The sequence below is a fragment of the Theropithecus gelada genome, chromosome 17, assembly GCF_003255815.1.
Source record: "Theropithecus gelada isolate Dixy chromosome 17, Tgel_1.0, whole genome shotgun sequence".
Taxonomy (NCBI): domain Eukaryota; kingdom Metazoa; phylum Chordata; class Mammalia; order Primates; family Cercopithecidae; genus Theropithecus; species Theropithecus gelada.
The window spans coordinates 55,429,111-55,450,949 of record NC_037685.1 but is presented as its reverse complement, the minus strand read 5'-3'; the positions used below and the strand labels follow the sequence as shown (position 1 = coordinate 55,450,949).

Genomic DNA, 21,839 nt, shown 5'->3' with positions numbered 1-21,839 from the left:
ACCGTGTTAGCCAGGATGGTCTCGATCTCCCAACCTTGTGATCCGCCCGCCTCAGCCTCCCAAAGTGCTTGGATTACAGGCGTGAGCCACAGTGCCTGGCCATTAGCTGGTAATTCTTATAATAGATGTAAATAATTAGCAACTGCATCCCCTCGCGGCATGCGGAGGAGAAGGAGGAACCAGGGCCCTGCCTCTCTGCTCTCAGCAACAGGGCAGAACAGGATGTGGAAAATGAGCTTTTGAATTATGAAGAAGAGCCCCAGGCTTCTCCAGGGAGCGCTCTGGTTCCCCGTAAGAAAGATGTCAAGGGATCCTACGTTTCCATCCACAGCTCTGGTTTCTGGGACTTTCTGCTGAAGCTGGAGCTCCTGAGGTCCAGCATGAGTGCATTCTCCAGGCCACCCTGGGCATGGACGTCCTGTGCCAGACCAAGTCTGGGACGGGTAAGACGGTGGTCTTTGTGCTGGCCACAGTGCAGCAGATCCGGCCCGTCAACTGACAGGTGACAGTCCTGATCACGTGCCACACAGGGGCACTGGCCTTCCAGATCAGCAGGGAGTATGAATGAGCACTTCTCCAAGTAGATGCCCAGTGTCAAGGTGTCTGTGTTTTTCGGAGGCCTCTTCATCAAGAAGAATGAAGAACTGTTGACGAACTGTCCCCATGTCATGGTGGGGACCCCGGGTCAGATTGTGGCACTTGTACAGAACAGGAGCCTCAACCTGAAGAATGTGAAGCACTTTGGGCTGCATGAGATGCTGGGGTGGCTGGACCTGTGGCAGGACATGCCGGTGGCCTCCCACCTGATGTTCCGGCAGAAGCAGTGAGTCGTGTTCAGTGCCACCCTGAGCAAGGAGATCTGGCCTGTGTGCAGGGAGTCCATGCAGGATCCCATGGAGGTGTTTGTGGATGATGAGACCAAGTGCACGCTGCCTGCACTACAGCAGTACTACCTCAAGCTCAAGGACACTGAGAAGAACCGCATGCTTTTCGATCTCCTGGACATGCTGGAATTTAAGCACGTGGCAATCTTCATCAAGCAGGTGCAGCCCTGCAGTCCCCAGCCCAGCTCCTCATGGAGCAGAACTTCCTGGCCATGGCCCATGAGGAACGACTGTCACACTATCAGCAGTCCAGGGATTTCCAGTGGTGGATCCTGGTGGATCAATCTGTTTGCAGACAGTTGCAACATCCACAAGGATATGGAGGCTTGGGAAGATATTTGGCATAAACCATTGGCTGCAGACATTTTTCTTTATAAAATCTTCGACGGACTCTGTGCAAATCTGTCGATAACTTCTCTTCTACTCTTTTGTCATCGTCCACACCATGATCCCATCCACTTCACTGGAGGAATTTACCGAGGCGGCTCCAGGCCTATGTCTCTGCAGGTTTGCTCAAAGTCCCCGTATTCACTTTCAATCACTTCCTAACCATTGTAGGAATTGAGTGATTCAACATCTTCTTAACTATGACATGCCCGAAGACTCAGACACCTACCTCCACCCAGTGGCTCGTGCAGGTTTTTTTGGCACTAAAGGCCTGTCCATCACTTTTGTGTCTGAGGAGAATGACGCCAAAATCCTCCAGGACATCCAAGACCGGTTTGAAGGTAATGTGACAGAGCTTCTGGAGGAAAGCAGCATCTCCACACATGGTGAGTAGAGTCCTGACCATGGGCCTCGATGGCCTGGAGCGGCCCTGCTGCCCGTGTGTGGCTTCCTGTGTGCCAGCTGGGTCTCTCTTTGGACTGTCCAAAAGCTGCAGATTCGTGTAAGAATATTACTATGAAAAAAAAAAAAGAAAGATATTTTATAGACATCTCCCCCTTCCCTTTAGGATGTGAGGTTATAAGGGAGGTGAGGAAAGTTTGTTTTGATTGTGCTAAGAAAGAAGCCAATCTTTTGGTTTACCCAAATTTACAAGGATATTATATCATTTTTCCTTTTGAAATGGGTCTTTTTAATACAATGCAGGCACTTAGTCCATGTCTACACAAATGCCAAACATCTGGATGAGAATAAAAATTTAGTCAAAAATAGATATTTCCAAATAACTGGATGTTTGATCTAAAATAAATCAAATAACCTCTTTTTTTTTTTTTTTTTTTGCTGTATTTTTCACACTGAAATTGGATGCTTTGTACTTACTTGTTGGATCTGACTGTGAAAGCCTTTTAAAAAAAATGAATAACTGAAAATTAGGACGAAGCTCTCAGAAATACAATGGGAGTGGCTCTAGGTGACGTGAGGAAAGCTTCTAGAAACATCTTTCCAGTTTTGAGCAGCTCTCTGCCAGTCCTCCAGGCTGAGAAAACTGAGTCAGCCAGGGAGGTTTGAGAGGTTTCCTCACCAGTTTCCTAAGCCTCCAACAGGTGCAGGATCACTCTCCTGGTTCTTACTGCAACACACAGAAGATCTCCTTTAATCAGCGAGGAGAAAGCAACTACAAAGCGGCCTCCGTGGAAGCCTGGAGGCTTCAGGGAACAAAAGGGTTATGTTGTCCCAGGGATAGCGTTATCCTTTGTTATGTGTATTAATTGATATGGCGGGAAAGGCAGGACTACATTTGTGAAAACGGTTTGTGGTCAGTCAGTCAGCCGCTGTGCTGAGTGATTTACAGTGGGCAGAAAGCACAGTGGCCTATGACTAACATCCAGGGCTCGGTGTGATTAGATCATAAAACTTTACTGTATGGTTATTTATTTATATTTCTATAAATTAAACAGGCATTTGACCTGAGTGGTATACAGATTTTTAAAAGAAAAAAGAAAAATTACTTATTTTGATAGTGTTTGATCCAGAGGCACAAATTTGATGACCATCACCATGAAATTGGAAGCAGCACAAATTGATTTCTTGCTTGCTCAACTACTTATCTTATTTTTTGTTTGATTTCAGGAAATGGATCGAAGCACACACAATACTTAATTGTTAATACACTTCTTAAAATATGCTAAATGCTCTTGTTGAATTCGCTGGCGGGGCAGCAAAGATGATAACACTTTTTCTAATCTTGCTTCTATATTGTTTGGCATCTACCGATACATTGTGAGAAACATTGTAGTGGTAGGTAAAATGGTTTTGTACAAAAGTAAGGTTTTTTCCTTACTGTGGATAAGCATTTCTAAGAAATATGATTATTTATACATACTATATACCAGAATTAACTGCCTGAATATTTTATATTTGGGATTTTGTTGGTATCCTGGGAGCCCCAGCCCTTATTTTCTCCAGGAGGTGAGGAGATAGTGTTCCCATTACCAGGGATTGCTGTGGGGATCCGGCTGTCTGGGTCAGTATAGGGCCCCAAATCATTCCCATCAGTCACTTGACAGCAAGAGGGAGACAGCTTCACTCCTGGTTGCCTTGAAGGTATCCTAGTCTGCCCTAAAGGCAAAACCTATTCTGGCACCAGCCAGGTTGACCTAGGGCAGCCATCCTCACCTCTCAAGTGCTGCCAAAACCACGGAACGCTCTCCTGAGTGTTCTATTTACCCAGAAAGATGAATCTGGTGACCATTGAGACCTTGCAACTCTGGCTGCTTTGAGGAAGGGTGCCCTCAGTTTCCCTGAGCGCAGGGTGTTCTATTGTGACTGAAAGTTAGTGCTGAAGGAGAAGGATGCCAGTGTAAATGTTCCCTCATGCCCCTCCACTGCCCCCCTTCTGAGTCTGCAGTCTGCAATGTCCATTATACCACTCTGTATGTATTATACCACTCTGTTTGCCTTTGCCTACCCATAGCTTAACTCTCACTTATGAGAACATATTTGGTTTTTCTCTTACTGAGTTACTTCACTTAGAATAATGGCCTACAGCTCCATCTAAGTTGCTGCAAAAGACATTATTTTATTCTTTTTTATGGCTGTGTGGTATTCCATGGTAATATATATATCACATTTTCTTTATTCAAAAATCAATTGATGTACACTTATGTTGGTCCCACATCTTTGCAATTGTGTACTGTGCTGTAATGAACATATGCATGCAGGTGTTCTTTTGATATGATATATTTTTCTTTGGGTAGATACGCACTAGTAAGATTGCTAGATTGAATGGTAGATCTACTTTTAGTTCTTGGAGAAGAAAAACAATTTAGTTATAATGATTCAAAATAATAGCCAAAGGAAAATCATGGTCCAGGAAAACAGAATGACCCTCAGTTTCCTTTTGTCCTCTGGCCCCCCAAAGGTGTTGCTTGTTGGGAAAATAAAATTGCCACAGAGAATCAAACATCTAAACTTCCAGGAAGTCAAACAGTAGTTTGTTAAATAAAGGACTTTCCTGCTCTAAGTAAATATGGTACGAAAAAGCTAACCACCTTTCTTTGGAAGGGCCTTTTGGAATTGACTTTGCTTTTATTAATTTGGATTCGGGCTTGGGTTGAGGCAGCTAAAAGTAGTTGTTATTCTCAATGTTGTTTCTACATGAATCTCTAGTGGAAAAAAAAACTTTGCATGAATTGATTAAAACAACTGCAAAGGCATTTAAGGCAGGTGGTTTAAAACACAGACCGAGTGGCTTTGCAACAGATTATTCCTGTATGCATGTGCAAAATGGTCACTCCATTGCTAGAAGTACAACAGTGTAGATGAAAAACATCAGTGTATGTGGGGAATCTGAAGACCACCTTCTTTGTTGGCTGTGGCTGAAGGCAGAAATAACTATAATCACTTTTTACTGCCTAAAGATTTTATATAAGCAAACTCCAGCCATAAGCCTTGAAAGTGGGATTGTTTTCTCAGCCTTTTCTCCAACTGCCCTGGACCACTTCTTATTATGCTTTTTTGCCAAGTTTTCATAGGTTTTGGTAGTTTGGTCTTTGCAGCTCACCAACTAGCATTAGGGAAACACCCTTTACTTTTTAGTGTGGCCTCTGTTGATTATGATTTTGGTGGCAAGGTAGAAAATGAGCATGTATTAACAAATAATAAAAGCACATCTCTCAAGTTCATTTGCACTCTGAAGATGAGATTGTGAAAGGTTAAGCTGTCAAGTAAATGGGAATGCACTGAGATGGCTGGACCTTGTCCAACGGTACCTGTAGCAGCTGTCAACCTAATTAAGCCAGATGTGTGTTCAATGTAAACGGACCTCCCAAGAGGAATAATAACAGATTTCAGGCTCTGGAAAGAGACAAAAGATGGGGGAGGGGATGGGTAGAAGAGAGGTGAGGCTGAGATCTATAGAATGTTTCTGATGTCAGTGTGACTCCTACCTGGAAGACTCTTAGCTCATTAGTGTCACCTGGATTGAACTTGGTTGAAACAGTTCTATGGGTGGGTGAGAAAAGAGGTTTAAGTGAAGTCTGAGTACATTTTCATAGTCAACAAACTGATATTTGCTAAACTCTTTCATCTTCAACACATACACACATGCATGCACACACACACACACACACACAAAACCTTAGCCTGACTTTAAATCCTTAGTAATTTAAAAAATGACATTTAAGCCATGCCAACTTTGACAGCCCTTCAAGGGAGTATGTGAGCCATGAGCCAAGAAAAGGACACCAACAGGCTTTCAGATGCTCTCAGATTACATGCGATTCACAAATCAGGATGCATGTTGGTTATACTTTCTGCAACCCTACTGACGACTTAAAACAAACATTCTGTAAACCGTAAAATGTGAGGTACAATAGTGTTATGTTAAAAAAACACTATAACTTCCAGACAATTTTTTCCATTCATGCTATAAAATGTCATATCTCCAAAACAGAAGTGTTTGAGAAGCAGACCTTTAAGCTTAGCCAGGAAAATGCTTCTCAGAAAATTTTCCTTCACGTTGCTGAATTTAGTAACTACCTTGATGAAACCAGTTCTAAGTTGCTATGTCTCTAAGAAAATTATAAGAAAACAGCCAGCCCCTTTTGAGAACTTGGTAGCTGCTTAATACTTTGTTTATAGAGAAACTTCATTGATTTTGATTGATTGACATTAAATACTATTTATTAAACAAACATGTATTTACTCTGTGCCAGACACAGTTTTGAGTACTTTGTGAAATTATTTCATGCTTATAGCAACCGTACAAAGTAGGTACCATTAATAACCCCATTTTACAAAACAACAGAGCCCAAGAAAGATTAAGTGGCTTACTGAGGTCACACAGTTACATGCCTAATATACAGAAATGTTGATGATCTAGTAGGATCCTCTCTTGTAGGAGGGACCAGAGTAAAGAATGTTGATACAAATCTTTCCAGAATAGCATAGATTCAACTGCAAATGGCAAACTTCTGTCTCAGTAGATGGAGATTCTGAGAACAATCAAACAAGTGAGATTAGACCCCAGTGTGATGTGCAACGCTTCTGTGGCACACAAGAGAACTGAAAGTCAAGGCTGAGTCTTAAATCTTGCTCAAATAAAGTGGGCATTATTTAACGTATCCACCTCAACTTGACACTTAACTCTTCTTATTTGACAGAGTTAGTGATGGAGGAAAGTCACTAAATCATTCATTCATTCTAGGTGCCAGGCACTGTGTTGACTTCTAGAAGAACCACACATGGTACAGACCTTAAGGAACACAGAAGCTACAGAGTGGATTGAACAGCGTCCTTCCCAAATTCACATCTACCTGGAACCTCAGAGTGTGACCTTATTTGGAAATAAGGTCTTTGCAGATATAATTAATTCAGATGAGGTCATACTGGATTACATGGGCCTCACATTCAATGATTTGTGTTCTTTTAAGAGGAGACATTCGCAGAGACAAAGACACACAGGGAAGAAGGCCGTGAAGGCAGAAATTGGAGCGATACATTTGCAAACCAAGGCACGCCTTGGAACAGAGGCATTGTAACCCAAAAGGCATGGAACAGATTCTCCCTCAGAGTCTCCAGATGGAAAATGACCCTGCCAACGCCCTGGCTTCAGACTTCTGGCCTCCAGAACTGTGAAAGAGTAAGTTCCTGTTGCTTTAAGCCGCCCCGTTTGTGGTACTCAGCTATGGCAGCCCCAAGAAACGACAGGTTTGGGTACCAGGAAATGAGGTGCTGCTGTAACAAATGCCTAAAAATATGGAAGTGGGTTTGAGACTGAGTAATGGGCAGAGGCTGGAAGAATTTTGGGGACCATGATAGAGAAAACCCAGATTGCCTCAAAGAAAGGATTTGTGGCAATGTGGAGTGAAAAGCAATTCTGGTGAGAATTCAGATGGCTGTGAGGAACAGGGTAGAGAAAGCTTACGGCATCTGAGAGAAAACATGACAGCTTGGCAGAAATATGAATGTTAAACATGCTCCTGGTGAGGTCTCAGAAGGAAATGATGAACATATTATTAGGCACAGAAGGAAAAGCCAGCCTTGTGACAGGAAATTTAGCTTGATTTAAGATCTTGAACCATGGGTCCTATCTCCTTTATTATTGCTAGTTAGAGAAATGATTGTACAGCAGACATTTTTTGAGCTAAATACTATGATATAATAAAATTATACATACTATCTTTTTTCCAATTTCAATCCTTCCCCCAAATCGTAAAAGAGGCAAATCAGTTCAATGTTTGATGTTCCACAAAAATAAATTTTAAGTTATTAAATGAGAAAGAAAAGCAGAGATCTGACTTTATACAACATTGTTTAATCTCAGAGTTTTAGAATTGGAAGAAATCTTAGAAATCACCTAGATTTTTCTTGGTAGGATGTGTTTAACCACTTGATACCATCTCTATGAAATCATCAAATAGTTTTGTTTATACATTTTTTACTTTGTATATTGACAGTACAATTCCAATTATTAAAATGTTTTTCATTCATATGTTGACCAGTTGGGATTCTTTCCTCCATAATGACCCAGGATGTCTCTTAAGCCTGTGTGTTATAGACTTCTAAATATTAGAAAATGTGTTACCTGACAAATCTTGTCTTCATTTCAGTCCTGTGAATTATTCTTCGCAAACAGTGTTTAAGAGCCTTTTGCTATCCTAGTGACACTGTGTGCAATGTTATAATTGATGTTTCCTTTAATGTATGATGTTTAAAGCGCAGTACCAAAATTGAAGTCCTGATCACAACAGAATATAGCAGGATGTGCACATCTCTTGTTCTGGCACTCTACTTCTATTAATTCATATTAAAACTACATTTTACTAAACCAGCCACTTCACATAGTTGCATCACATTATAGTTTAAAGCAATTGATTTCACTCAGTGATATTTACATACATTCTCAAGATGACAAAAAATTGTCACAATGAAAAGTTTTGGATATTATATAAATATACATGCTAGGTAAAATATAATATGGAAAATATATTTCTATAATATATTGCATATGTTAATCACTGATGAAATATAACTATTTTTATACCCAAAAGTATTCTGGCACATGAACTAAAGGGCAAAAAGTTTTCTCTATAAATCTGTGAAAAAATAAAGTTTTAAATATAGATTGAGGAGTATGTGATTTGTATTTTTAATTAAAAATTATGTATTTCATATTGATAAATATAGGATAAAATGTTTTTGGGATGTGCAAAGATTACACATTTGACTATTATAGATAGCCAAATATTAGCTACATTAAAAAAAAAAAAAGTTGAATTTTTTAGATTTTATAGCGCTACTGGTGATGAGGTATTCACAGGAAGCTATTGCATTTGAGATACGCTGCATGCCATACTAAAAGCTAATGCCCACCTCAAATACCAGAACACCTGTAACAGATAAGGGTTTTCAACTTTTGGTAGTCAGTTGCCACTTTTGCCTAGTGAAAACAGTGTAGAAGCTTTGGTTCTATGGAATTAATGCATCAACAACGGTAATAATTGCAACAATTATACAACATTTTTATTTATCAATTATTCCTTGAAACTTCTGCTTCCATTCATTATGGGGTAGCTTACAGAAGACCAATAAGCCAACTTGAAAACAGAGAAAAATTTGACTAAATCATTTGTCTGAATACAACAGAGAGCTGCCAAACCAACTAGAAATTGAAAGATGAGGAGTTTGCAGGGAAAAAAAAAAACCTCAGAGACTTACAAGGTCACTCTAAGAGTCACTCTTCTTTGGGCTCTTTAAAATTGGTCCACAAATTAGAAGCCATGGTTATAAGTAGAGAAATACAAATAAGAAGCAAAGAAATCAGCAGACTATTTGGTAATCTCACAGGACTAAAGAAGAATAAGCTAAAGTTTGTGACTTCAAAACAGCTGAGATGTGAAATCAAGTTATTGGTGAGAAAAGAGAGATAAAGAATTAGGACATTTTTTTTTTCTCCCCTAGAGGCGTTTGCTGAATTCTAAAGAGGGATAAGAAGCTCATCAGAAAGCCACTGAAAAACATAATGGAATTTTCTGGAAATATTTAGAGACAATAATCATACTCAAGAACCATGACAGAAGAAACCTCAGGATTTCAGGTTGACCAACTGGAGGGCAGTGTCCTAGAAATGAGTGTAAACTACAAGGAGACAGAGCCTTAAACACATTCTAACCTAGCTTCCAGTTAGCCTTGTCCTAAATTAGATTAAGATGATATGCCTTGACTGAATCTCACCATCAGAGGACATGTTGTAACGTTTCTGGAGAACAATCCAGAGTCTCCCTGATTTTTTATAGATAATATTTAATACTCAATAAAAAATTAGCAAACTTCTTACCAATGATCCAGTTAATAGAAGTATGAAAAACAGATACAAAAATAACCAAGATTAGTGTGCTCCAAAATGTAGAAATCGTAAAATAATAAAAATCTTAGAATTGAAAAATGTAATAAATTGAAACTAAGAAGTTAAAAGATGAGCTCATACTAGCTAGGATATAGTAGAAAACAGAATTGGTGAACTGAAAAATAATCACTGAAACATTTCCAGACTAAAAAATGAGTGGAAAATAAAAACAAAAAAAAGGGATATGGTTAAGAAAAATCAAAATAATTTTTCTCATTAAGATTTGTTTTAGGATATTTACAGGGCAGAGCAAGATGGCCGAATAGGAACAGCTCCATTCTCCAGCTCCCAGCGCGAGCAACACAGAAGACAGGTGATTTCTGCATTTTCAACTGAGGGTACTAGGTTCATCTCACTGGGGAGTGCTAGACAATCAGTGCTGGTCAGCTGCTGCAGCCGGACCAGCGAGAGCTGAAGCAGGGCAAGGCATCCCCTCACCTGGAAAGCACAAGAGGGAAGGGAATCCCTTTTCCTAGCCAGGGGAACTGAGACACACAACACCTGGAAAATTGGGTAACTCCCACCCCAATACTGCCCTTTACCAAGGGTTTTAGCAAACGGGCACACGAGATTATATCCCACACCTGGCCGCGAGGGTCCCAAGCCCACAGAGCCTCCCTCATTGCTAGCACAGCAGTCTGAGATCTAACTGCAAGGCAGCAGCGAGGCTGGGGGAGGGGCACCCACCATTGCTGAGGCTTAAGTAGGTAAACAAAGCCACTGGGAAGCTCGAACTGGGTGGAGCCCACAGCAGCTCAAGGAGGCCTGCCTGTCTCTGTAGACTCCACCTCTGGGGACAGGGCACAGCTAAACAACAACAGAAAGAAAAAAAAAAAAAAAAAAGCAGAAACCTCTGCAGACGCAAACGACTCTGTCTGACAGCTTTGAAGAGAGCAGTGGATCTCCCAACACGGAGGTTGAGATCTGAGAACGGACAGACTGCCTGCTCAAGTGGGTCCCTGACCCCTGAGTAGCCTAACTGGGAGACATCCCCCACTAAGGGCAGACCGACACCCCACACCTCACACAGTGGAGTACACCCCTGAGAGGAAGCTTCCAAAGCAAGAATCAGACAGGTACACTTGCTGTTCTGCAATATTCTATCTTCTGCAGCCTCTGCTGCTGATACCCAGGCAAACAGGCTCTGGAGTGGACCTCAAGCAATCTAATGAGCAAAATAACCAGTTAATATCATAATGGCAGGATCAAGTTCACACATAACAATATTAACCTTAAATGTAAATGGACTAAATAGTCCAATGAAAAGACACAGACTGGAAAACTGGATAAAAAGTCAAGACCCATCAGTTTGCTGTATTCAGGAGACCCATCTCACATGCAGAGACATACATAGGCTCAAAATAAAGGGATGGAGGAAGATCTACCAAGCAAATGGAGAACAAAAAAAAGCAGGGGTTGCAATACTAGTCTCTGATAAAACAGACTTTAAACCATCAAAGATCAAAAGAGACAAAGAAGGCCATTACATAATGGTAAAGGGATCAATTCAACAGGAAGAGCTAACTATCCTAAATATATATGCAACCAACACAGGAGCACCCAGATTCAAAAGCAAGTCCTTAGAGACTTACAAAGAGACTTAGACTCCCATATAATAATAATGGGAGACTTCAACACCCCACTGTCAACATTAGACAGATCAACAAAACAGAAAGTTAACAAGGATATCCAGGAATTGAACTCAGCTCTGCAGCAAGCAGACCTAATAGACATCTACAGAACTCTCCACCCCAAATCAACAGAATATACATTCTCAGCACCACATCACTTATTCCAAACTTGATCACATAATTGGAAGTAAAGCACTCCTCAGCAAATGTACAAGAACAGAAATTATAACAAACTGTCTCTCAGACCACAGTGCAATCAAACTAGAACTCAGGACTAAGAAACTCAATCAAAACCACTCAACTACATGGAAACTGAATAACCTGCTCCTGAATGACTACTGGGTACATAATGAAATGAAGGCAGAAATAAAGATGTTCTTTGAAACCAATGAGAACAAAGATACAACATACCAGAATCTCTGGGACACATTTAAAGCAGTGTGTAGAGGGAAATTTATAGCACTAAATGCCCACAAGAGAAAGCTGGAAAGATCTAAAGTTGATACTCTAACATCACAATTAAAAGAACTAGAGAAGCAAGAGCAAACACATTCAAAACCTAGCAGAAGGCAAGAAATAACTAAGATCAGAGCAGAACTGAAGGAGATAGAGACACAAAAAACCCTCCAAAAAAATCAATGAATCCAGGAGTTGGTTTTTTGAAAAGATCAACAAAATTGATAGACCACTAGCAAGACTAATAAAGAAGAAAAGAGAGAAGAATCAAATCGACACAATTAAAAATGATAAAAGGGATATCACCACTGACCCCACAGAAATACAAACTACCATCAGAGAATACTATAAACACCTCTACGCAAATAAACTAGAAAATCTAGAAGAAATGGATAATTTCCTGGACACTTACACTCTCCCAAGACTAAACCAGGAAGAAGCTGAATCCCTGAATAGACCAATAGCAGGCTCTGAAATTGAGGCAATAATTAATAGCCTACCAACCAAAAAAAGTCCAGGACCAGATGGATTCACAGCTGAATTCTACCAGAGGTACAAGGAGGAGCTGGTACCATTCCTTCTGAAGCTATTCCAATCAATAGAAAAAGAGGGAATCCTCCCTAACTCATTTTATGAGGCCAACATCATCCTGATACCAAAGCCTGATGGAGACACAACAAAAAAAGAGAATTTTAGACCAATATCCCTGATGAATATCGCTGTAAAAATCCTCAATAAAATACTGGCAAACCAGATCCAGCAGCACATCAAAAAGCTTATCCACCATGATCAAGTGGGCTTCATCCCTGGGATGCAAGGCTGGTTCAACATACGCAAATCAATAAACGTAATCCAGCATATAAACAGAACCAAAGACAAAAACCACATGATTATCTCAATAGATGCAGAAAAGGCCTTTGACAAAATTCAACAGCCCTTCATGCTAAAAACGCTCAATAAATTCGGTATTGATGGAACGTATCTCAAAATAATAAGAGCTATTTATGACAAACCCACAGCCAATATCATACTGAATGGGCAAAAACTGGAAAAATTCCCTTTGAAAACTGGCACAAGACAGGGATGCCCTCTCTCACCACTCCTATTCAACATAGTGTTGGAAGTTCTGGCTAGGGCAATCAGGCAAGAGAAAGAAATCAAGGGTATTCAGTTAGGAAAAGAAGAAGTCAAATTGTCCCTGTTTGCAGATGACATGATTGTATATTTAGAAAACCCCATTGTCTCAGCCCAAAATCTCTTTAAGCTGATAAGAAACTTCAGCAAAGTCTCAGGATACAAAATTAATGTGCAAAAATCACAAGCATTCTTATACACCAGTAACAGACAGACAGCCAAATCATGAATGAACTTCCATTCACAATTGCTTCAAAGAGAATAAAATACCTAGGAATCCAACTTATAAGGGATGTAAAGGACCTCTTCAAGGAGAACTACAAACCACTGCTCAGTGAAATAAAAGAGGACACAAACACATGGAAGAATATACCATGCTCATGGATAGGAAGAATCAATATTGTGAAAATGGCCATACTGCCCAAGGTAATTTATAGATTCAATGCCATCCCCATCAAGCTACCAATGAGTTTCTTCACAGAATTGGAAAAAACTGCTTTAAAGTTCATATGGAACCAAAAAAGAGCCCACATCTCCAAGACAATCCTAAGTCAAAAGAACAAAGCTGGAGGCATCACGCTATCTGACTTCAAACTATACTACAAGGCTACAGTAACCAAAACAGCATGGTACTGGTACCAAAACAGAGATATAGACCAATGGAACAGAACAGAGTCCTCAGAAATAACACCACACATCTACAGCCATCTGATCTGTGATAACCTGAGAAAAACAAGAAATGGGGAAAGGATTCCCTATTTAATAAATGGTGCTGGGAAAATTGGCTAGCCATAAGTAGAAAGCTGAAACTGGATCCTTTCCTTACTCCTTATACGAAAATTAATTCAAGATGGATTAGAGACTTAAAATGTTAGACCTAATACCATAAAAACCCTAGAAGAAAACCTAGGTAATACCATTCAGGACATAGGCATGGGCAAGGACTTCATGTCTAAAACACCAAAAGCAACGGCAACAAAAGCCAAAATTGACAAATGGGATCTAATAAACTAAAGAGCTTCTGCACAGCAAAAGAAACTACCATCAGAGTGAACAGGCAACCTACAGAATGGGAGAAAATTTTTGCAATCTACTCATCTGACAAAGGGCTAATATCCAGAACCTACAAAGAACTCAAACAAATTTGCAAGAAAAAAACAACCCCATCAAAAAGTGGGCAAAGGATATGAACAGACATTTCTCAAAAGAAGACATTCATACAGCCAACAGACACATGAAAAATGCTCATCATTACTGGCCATCAGAGAAATGGAAATCAAAACCACAGTGAGATACCATCTCACACCAGTTAGAATGGCAATCATTAAAAAGTCAGGAAACAACAGGTGCTGGAGAGGATGTGGAGAAATAGGAACACTTTTACACTGTTGGTGGGATTGTAAACCAGTTCAACCATTATGGAAAACAGTATGGCGATTCCTCAAGGTTCTAGAACTAGAAGTACCATATGACCCAGCCATCCCATTACTGGGTATATACCCAAAGGATTATAAATCATGCTGCTATAAAGACACATGCACACATATGTTTATTGCGGCACTATTCACAATAGCAAAGACTTGGAATGAACCCCAATGTCCATCAGTGACAGACTGGATTAAGAAAATGTGGCACATATACACCATGGAATACTATGCAGCCATAAAAAAGGATGAGTTTGTGTCCTTTGTAGGGACATGGATGCAGCTGGAAACCATCCTTCTCAGCAAACTATCGCAAGAACAGAAAACCAAACCCCGCATGTTCTCACTCATAGGTGGGAACTGAACAATGAGATCACTTGGACTCGGGAAGGGGAACATCACACACTGGGGCCTATTATGGGGAGGGGGGAGGGATGGCATTGGGAGTTATACCTGATGTAAATGACGAGTTGATGGGTGCTGACGAGTTGATGGGTGCAGCACACCAACATGGCACAAGTATACATATGTAACAAACCTGCACGTTATGCACATGTACGCTAGAACTTAAAGTATAATAAGAAGAAGAAGAAAAAAAAGAATTCAAAGCCAAACAAAGAGGAGAAAACAAGTCCCCAAATACCAAAAGTAGGCAAGTAAATGGAGTAATGGACATTCTCATTCACTGTTGCTAAAAGGGTAAATTACAACCAGTGTGCTGCTGATATCTATTAAAGCGAAACATTCACATACTCTATGACCTAGAATTCTACTACTATGTGTTTATCCAGTAAAACGTTCATCTGTGTGCAAAAAGTGAAAAGTAAAAACAGAGGGAAGTTCATCATAGCACTATTTGCAATATCCCCAAATGGAAAAATAACCCTAAATAGCTTTATCAACAATAGAATTAAGAAAATAATATTTTTATAGTCATATGATAGAATACTATATAGTAAGGATAATAAATACACGACAACTAAAAGCAGTAACACTGATAAATGCCAAAAGCATAATAATGACTGACTAAAAGAAGCCAGGCATGAAAGAAAATATATGCTATATAATTTCTATTTATACAAACTTTAAAAATAAAATTAGTCTTCGGTATTAGAAATCACAATGGTGGTCACTGCTGTGAGACACGTCAGAAGTCACAACAGTGGTGGTTCCTGTGTGAGGTTGTAGGAACCGTAAGTCTGTGTGTGTTTCCTGGATTCCTACTACAAGGGAGGAACTATTTGTCTTATCAAGGAATTAAATTGTTATGAAAACAGAAATGTAGCGAAAGATGGAGAGAGTGCCTTGGGAGCATTTAAGTCCTTGGTTCTAGAGTAATTGCATCTGGGATGCACCCTTGCCCTTCTTGAATCTTCGTTGTTCATTTTTTCCCTAGATCTTTTATCCAGTCTATTCTCTTTTGCTTAATTTGCTTTAAGACAGTTTCCTGTCACGTGAAATACAGACAATCTTGGTTAATACAATTACGGACGCTGGCACGTACTTTGGTGGATTTCCACCCCCTCCACCCCCATCTATTGCACAACAATCTTGCTCAGTCCAGAGACCAGTATGTTACACAGAATCCTCACTCAAAATTGTGTTCAAGTCATTGGGATGGCTGTTGTATTTTTTCTTTCTTTTTCTTTTCTTTTTTTTTTTGAGACGGAGTCTCGCTCTGTCGCCCGGGCTGGAGTGCAGTGGCCAGATCTCAGCTCACTGCAAGCTCCGCCTCCCGGGTTCCCGCCATTCTCCTGCCTCAGCCTCCCGAGTAGCTGGGACCACAGGCGCCGCCACCTCGCCCGGCTAATTTTTTGTGTTTTTAGTAGAGACGGGGTTTCACCATGTTAGCCAGGATGGTCTCGATCTCCTGACCTCATGATCCGCCCGTCTCGGCCTCCCAAAGTACCGGGATTACAGGCCTGAGCCACCGCGCCTGGCCAGCTCTTGTCTTTTCAAACCCTAACAGATAAAAGTGTCATCTAAAGCCGACTGAAGTACTGAAAATAAAAGCCAGTGCAAGAGAGGAGGAGAGATGAAAATATCCCTGGAACTATCATTGGGGCACTTGGACTACGGCTACCAAATCGACCCCAGAATATAAATACAGTTAAGAAAAGTCAACTTGTGTAGTTCTACCAATAATAGCTTTTCCATGGCTACCTTGTTTTAATTTTAAAGTCGTTAAGCTTCCTGGAGATGAGCATTTTAAAAGATCATATATATATTTTTTTCTTAAACAAGTATTAACGCCTATTATGTAATAGTCCAATTGCCCGGTGGAGATAGGCAATACTGGCCTTGAGAAAACTGACCAAAAGGGGCAGAGGGTGGAGATTGTGAGATGAGAAGTTGGTTGTTTGACTTTGCTGCTTCACTGCTTTACTAATCATGGTAGTGGTTATATTTTTTCATCATATGTAGAGGAAGGTTTCTCTCCTGAGTATCAAATGGAAAGCTAAGGTTACAATGGCTGTCCAGTTGTTACTTTACTCAGTGCAGCTGTTTTCTGTTATGTGATAGCAGTGACCAATCATGGAAGTATTTTCAAATATGTACGTGCGTGTGTGCACACGCGGGCGCATGTGTGTGTGTAAGGGTGTGTAAAATCTTCCATCCCAGACCCAGGGTACATGAACTTCGACTTTTAACTCTGGCAATTATTTCCTTACTGAATATTTTTGATGATTTTACCTAATGGTCTCTGAAGTTATTTTTGGAAACAATTTAAAATCAAAATAAAGAATTTCAATGAATCCCAAATAACGGTGCCAGACAATGTGTTAAGCCTCCCCAGCTCAGTTCCACTCAAGGCAAGACAATTTTAGCTACAATAAGAATGGCAGATTCAGAAAGAGTTATGACAAAATTCAATCCTTGAGTCTCATGGAAAGATTTGATCCAGCAATTCTGTATTCCCCATATAGAAATTCTACTTCACACATTAGAGTGAGGACTCATCTCTAAAGGCAGTATGTATTTGTACAATGAAAATTATTCCCTGATTTTATGGACTGATGAGGTCCCAGTACCATTTCTTAGTAGTAAACATCTATCTCTATTTTTACTTATAGATACAGAGATATAAAGAAAACTAACCCTCATTTGTCTGAGTAACTGTTCTGTTATCTAAACACATCGAGTTTAACATGAAACAACTTAAAATACTCATTAAATAGTGAAAAAAATCAAGGTACATAGAATGCAATAACCAGTTGATACTGTGATATTGGAGAAATGCTTAAATAAATAGCTTAAGCTCAGGAGTTCTTTGGAATAAAAACCCCATGCAATGTGAAAACAGAGATGTAAGTGTTCCTTTATGTTGGCCTTAGCTCCCTCGGTATGTAATTTAATATCCTTTCTCAAAGCCCAACAATAACTATATATTTATTTAAGCTCTTACCAATGTGTATGAGTTATGATGCTGATCTCCTGAGTTGGCAACAAGATGTTTAATAAAATTATGAGATTAGAAGGAATTCTGAGAGAAGATCTTATCTTTCTCCCAGTCTTGAAATAATACTATTCCAAAAAACAAGGCAAAACAAAAAAAAGTTCAAAAAAATGCAAACAATGTATTATTTGACAGCTGGAATTCTGTTTGTTCATCACAGAAAACCAAGTGCTGAGAACAATATCTGTCCTCAATTAATGTTGGTAGAATAAGTGATTGCTTAAAATCTAGATGTGCTAGAAGATTTAATTAAAGTTGGTATGATTAAAGTCTGTATTTTTCTTGTTTTTCATTAGAATGTGTGATTTTCTGCATTAATATTTTAATACTTCATTTAATTCAAAACTTCAGAGGCTGGTTTTTGCTTTAATAATTAAATACTTAGTCCCACTATTTTTTAAACATAGTTTTAAAAATCTCTGAACCTCAAACTCCCTGTTCCGTGCTCTTTTTTATAGTTCTAGACTTAATGTAAATGAAGTAATGAAAAAAAATTTGTGTAACAATCCTGATCCTCTCCCATCCAAGGACAAATATACAACGTAAAGTCACCAGTTTTTTTTTCTTTTTTGCTTCATGGTCAGTGCTAAATCCCAGAGTGGTTAGTTTTTCTGAGAACTCCAATTTCCATGAAGAGTAGATTATCTTTCTTGTATTTCAGCAGGAAGAAGTTTTGCGATTTACCTGTCTTCAGGAAGCTGGATAATTTTCCCTATTTATTCTCAGAGAAGTTTAGTTTGTTAACTGTTTTGACTATTTTCTCTTGTTTTCATATTGGTTTTCTAGAGATTTTCTCAAATTACAGAAGACAAAATGAGATGCAGCCACCAACTCATTAGATAAATAATGACCGTGAGAATTGTGCCCCGATTTTTGTCCTATACACCATATTGTTCTATATGCCTTTTTACACATGCTTTAAACATTATAGTTCCATACTACCTACGGGTGTCCTTGGAAAGCCATAACATTTAAGGGGTCATTTCTTACTAGAGTGCTTCAAGGATTTAGCAAATCTCCAAAGATCACTATAAAAGGATGTACGATTTTTACATTGCTAGACTGGGGTCTAGAGGTAAGTGTGTTGGCAGATATTAGTCAGCTCCTTGCATTCTATTTCTCCCAACTGGATGGCCATAGCAGTTAGATGCTCAATAAACTATTTTTAGTCCTTTATGAGGTCAGCACTGTTACTGTATATTCCTGCGGTTTGATTTTTGTTCTCTGCAGAACTTTAGTCTTCTGTTTCTGTCTTCTATGTTTTCAAGTATAATTAGTGATCTTCTTCCATAAGTGCTGTTCTTTCACTCACTCCATTTCATTGCGAAGGTCTTTTAGGGAAATTTAACTAAAAGCTCCCCAAAAACCATCTGCAACAACACTTGTACTGAAATTGCTTTTAACCAGAATTGTTAATGACTTCTTGGATGTTACATACAAAAGACTCTTTTTTGAAAAAAAATTCAATTAAGAAATAATTTACATAAGTGAAAAAGAAGACCTTAAGTTTACAGCTAACTGAATGTTATGAATACATCCTAATCAAGACATAGAACATTTTATCAACCACATAAATTTCCCTGGTACCCCTTTTAGTTCAGTCATCTGCCCCTTGATGCAAGCATTGTTCTGCTTCTAATTGCCATAGATTATTTTTGTCTATTTTTGACATGAATAAATATTACAGTATGTATACTTTTGTACCTGGATTCTTTCACACATCCTAATGTTTGTGAAGTTCAACTATGTTGTTCCTTGTCTCAGTTGTGTTCCTTCCTTTTTCTTTCTGTCCTTTTTCCCTAGAAAAATTGCTGAGTATTCATTAATATAAAAATACTAGAATTTATTTCACCTTCAAGGAGGGGATGCATGACTCCCTGCACCTAAGTGCGAGCTGTACAGAGTACCTTCCTCCAAAGAGCACAATATAGAAAGGGCGAAAAAAAAAAAAAAAAAAAAGAGTAACTGCAGTAAAGAAACCTGAGAAATGTCACCTCAGTCAGGTGACCAAGGTCAACATCAACAGTGATGGATCAAGTTCACAGAGTATATATTCTCGATATATATAATGTGATCGACACTGCTCTTTCATCGCCAAAACCATAACACCAGTCTATACATAAGAAAATAATCAGATGAACCTCAATTAAGGGACATTCTACAAATTACATGGCTAGTACTCCTCAAAACTCTCAAGGTCATCAACAACAAGGAAAGAATGAGAAACTGTCAGAGTCAAGAAAGCCTAAGGAGATATGATGTCTAAATGTAATGTAGTATCCTGGATGGGAAAAAGGAGATTAAGTAAAAATAATATCTGAGTAAACCATGAGCTTTGGTTAATAACAGTGTATTAGTTTGTTACCGGATGAAAGTCTTGAGTGCAAGTTGTCCAGGTTCTTGGCATATTTAACAAATGCATTGAACAAAACACACAACCAAAGCAACAGAAGATTAAGGCATAGATTTATTGAAGCAAAAGTACACTACAGAGAGTGGGAGCAGGCCCAAGCAAGTGGCTCAAGAGCCCTGACTGTAATGTTTCTTGGGTTTTTAATTGAAATAAAAAAAACATGGTAAGACCCTTAAGTACCCTTTAGAAGCCTCTGATAAGTTACACGTTATACAAATGAAGAATTTTGCTCAGGACCAGTCAGTGGCAGGATTCTGCCCAGGACCAATCAGAGGCATCCTGCCTGTGATGTATACGCAAATGAAGGTTCCAGAATGGACCAATTACAAACATTCTCATTCACGAGGTAGGGGAAGAGAGGTTTGGAGAGAGAGGGGCATTTGGCCCCTTATATTAGTGTTCATGGAGAGGTGGGGTTTTCCTCTTAGTTCATTTCCAAGAAGGCAGCCATGGGTTGGCCTTAGGTTTCCTATTTCTAGACCCTATTCTTCTGCCTCAAGTTTGGTTCCTTGATAGTAATACCTACCATACCAATGTAAGATGATAACGGGGAAAACTGGATATTGGGTATATGGGAATTGTCTTTACTATCTTTTCAGTTTTTCTGTAAATCTAAAACTATTCTAAAAATAAAATCAATTTGAAAACAATAAACAAAAATGTGCATAAAAATATAATTTGATTATGCATTTTGTTTCTGAAATTTGAGGCTATTTCCAGGTTTTATTTATTGTGAATAAAGTTACTATAAATGTTATTATACACATCTTTCTTGGAAGATTTGCATTTATTTCTCTTGGGAGAATAGGAATAGAACTGTTAAGTCATAGGGTAGATGTACATTTAACTTTGTTAGAAACTGTCAGTTTCTTAAGAAGGTTTAGTATTTTACACAATAATCACCATATATCAGAATTCAGTTATTTCAACATTTGGTATTGTGAGTCTTCAATAGTTGTGAAATGGAAATGATTGTGGCTCTGATTTGCATTTCCTAGATGACTAACGTTAATTGCCTTTTCAGTTGTTTACTGTGTGTTCCTCTTTTTTTGGTATCTGGTAAAATCTTTTGCCCATTTTAAAATTAATTTTTAAATAATTATTATTATCACTATTATTGAGTTAGATGGGTTTTAAAATATATTCTGGATACAAGTCCTTTTTCAAATATAGAAATTTCAAGTATTTTGCATTGCCTACAAATTGTCTATCTGTACCTTTTGATGGGCACTTTTAATTCTGAGTAAGTCTAATTTATCGATATTTTCTTTATGGCTAGTTAATTTTATTTCTTTTCTAATAAATCTCTTCATAACAATATGTTATCTTTTGACTTCTTTCCTAGCTGCCTGATAACTTTAAATTTTATATATAAGTATATGACCTAGATTGAGTTAATTTTTAGATATGACATAAAGTACAGGTTAAGGTAGATTTTCTTTATAGGGATCTGCTACTATTCTAGAATCATTTGTTGAAAAGACTATCCTTTTCGCCATTAAATTGCGTTGTTTCCTTTGTTGAAAACAAATGGACCATAAATATGTGTGTGTAGGGGTGGGGAGGAAGTATTTCTAGACTCTTCATTCTTTTCCATTCATGATTTTGCCTAGCCTTATGCCAGTATCACTGGTAATTACTGTAGT

General features: G+C 38.8%; 1 pseudogene; it reads left to right on the top strand.

Moving 5' to 3' along the window:
• LOC112610679 overlaps positions 1–21,839 on the top strand; it is a 108,983-nt pseudogene that overhangs the window by 76,841 nt on the left and 10,303 nt on the right.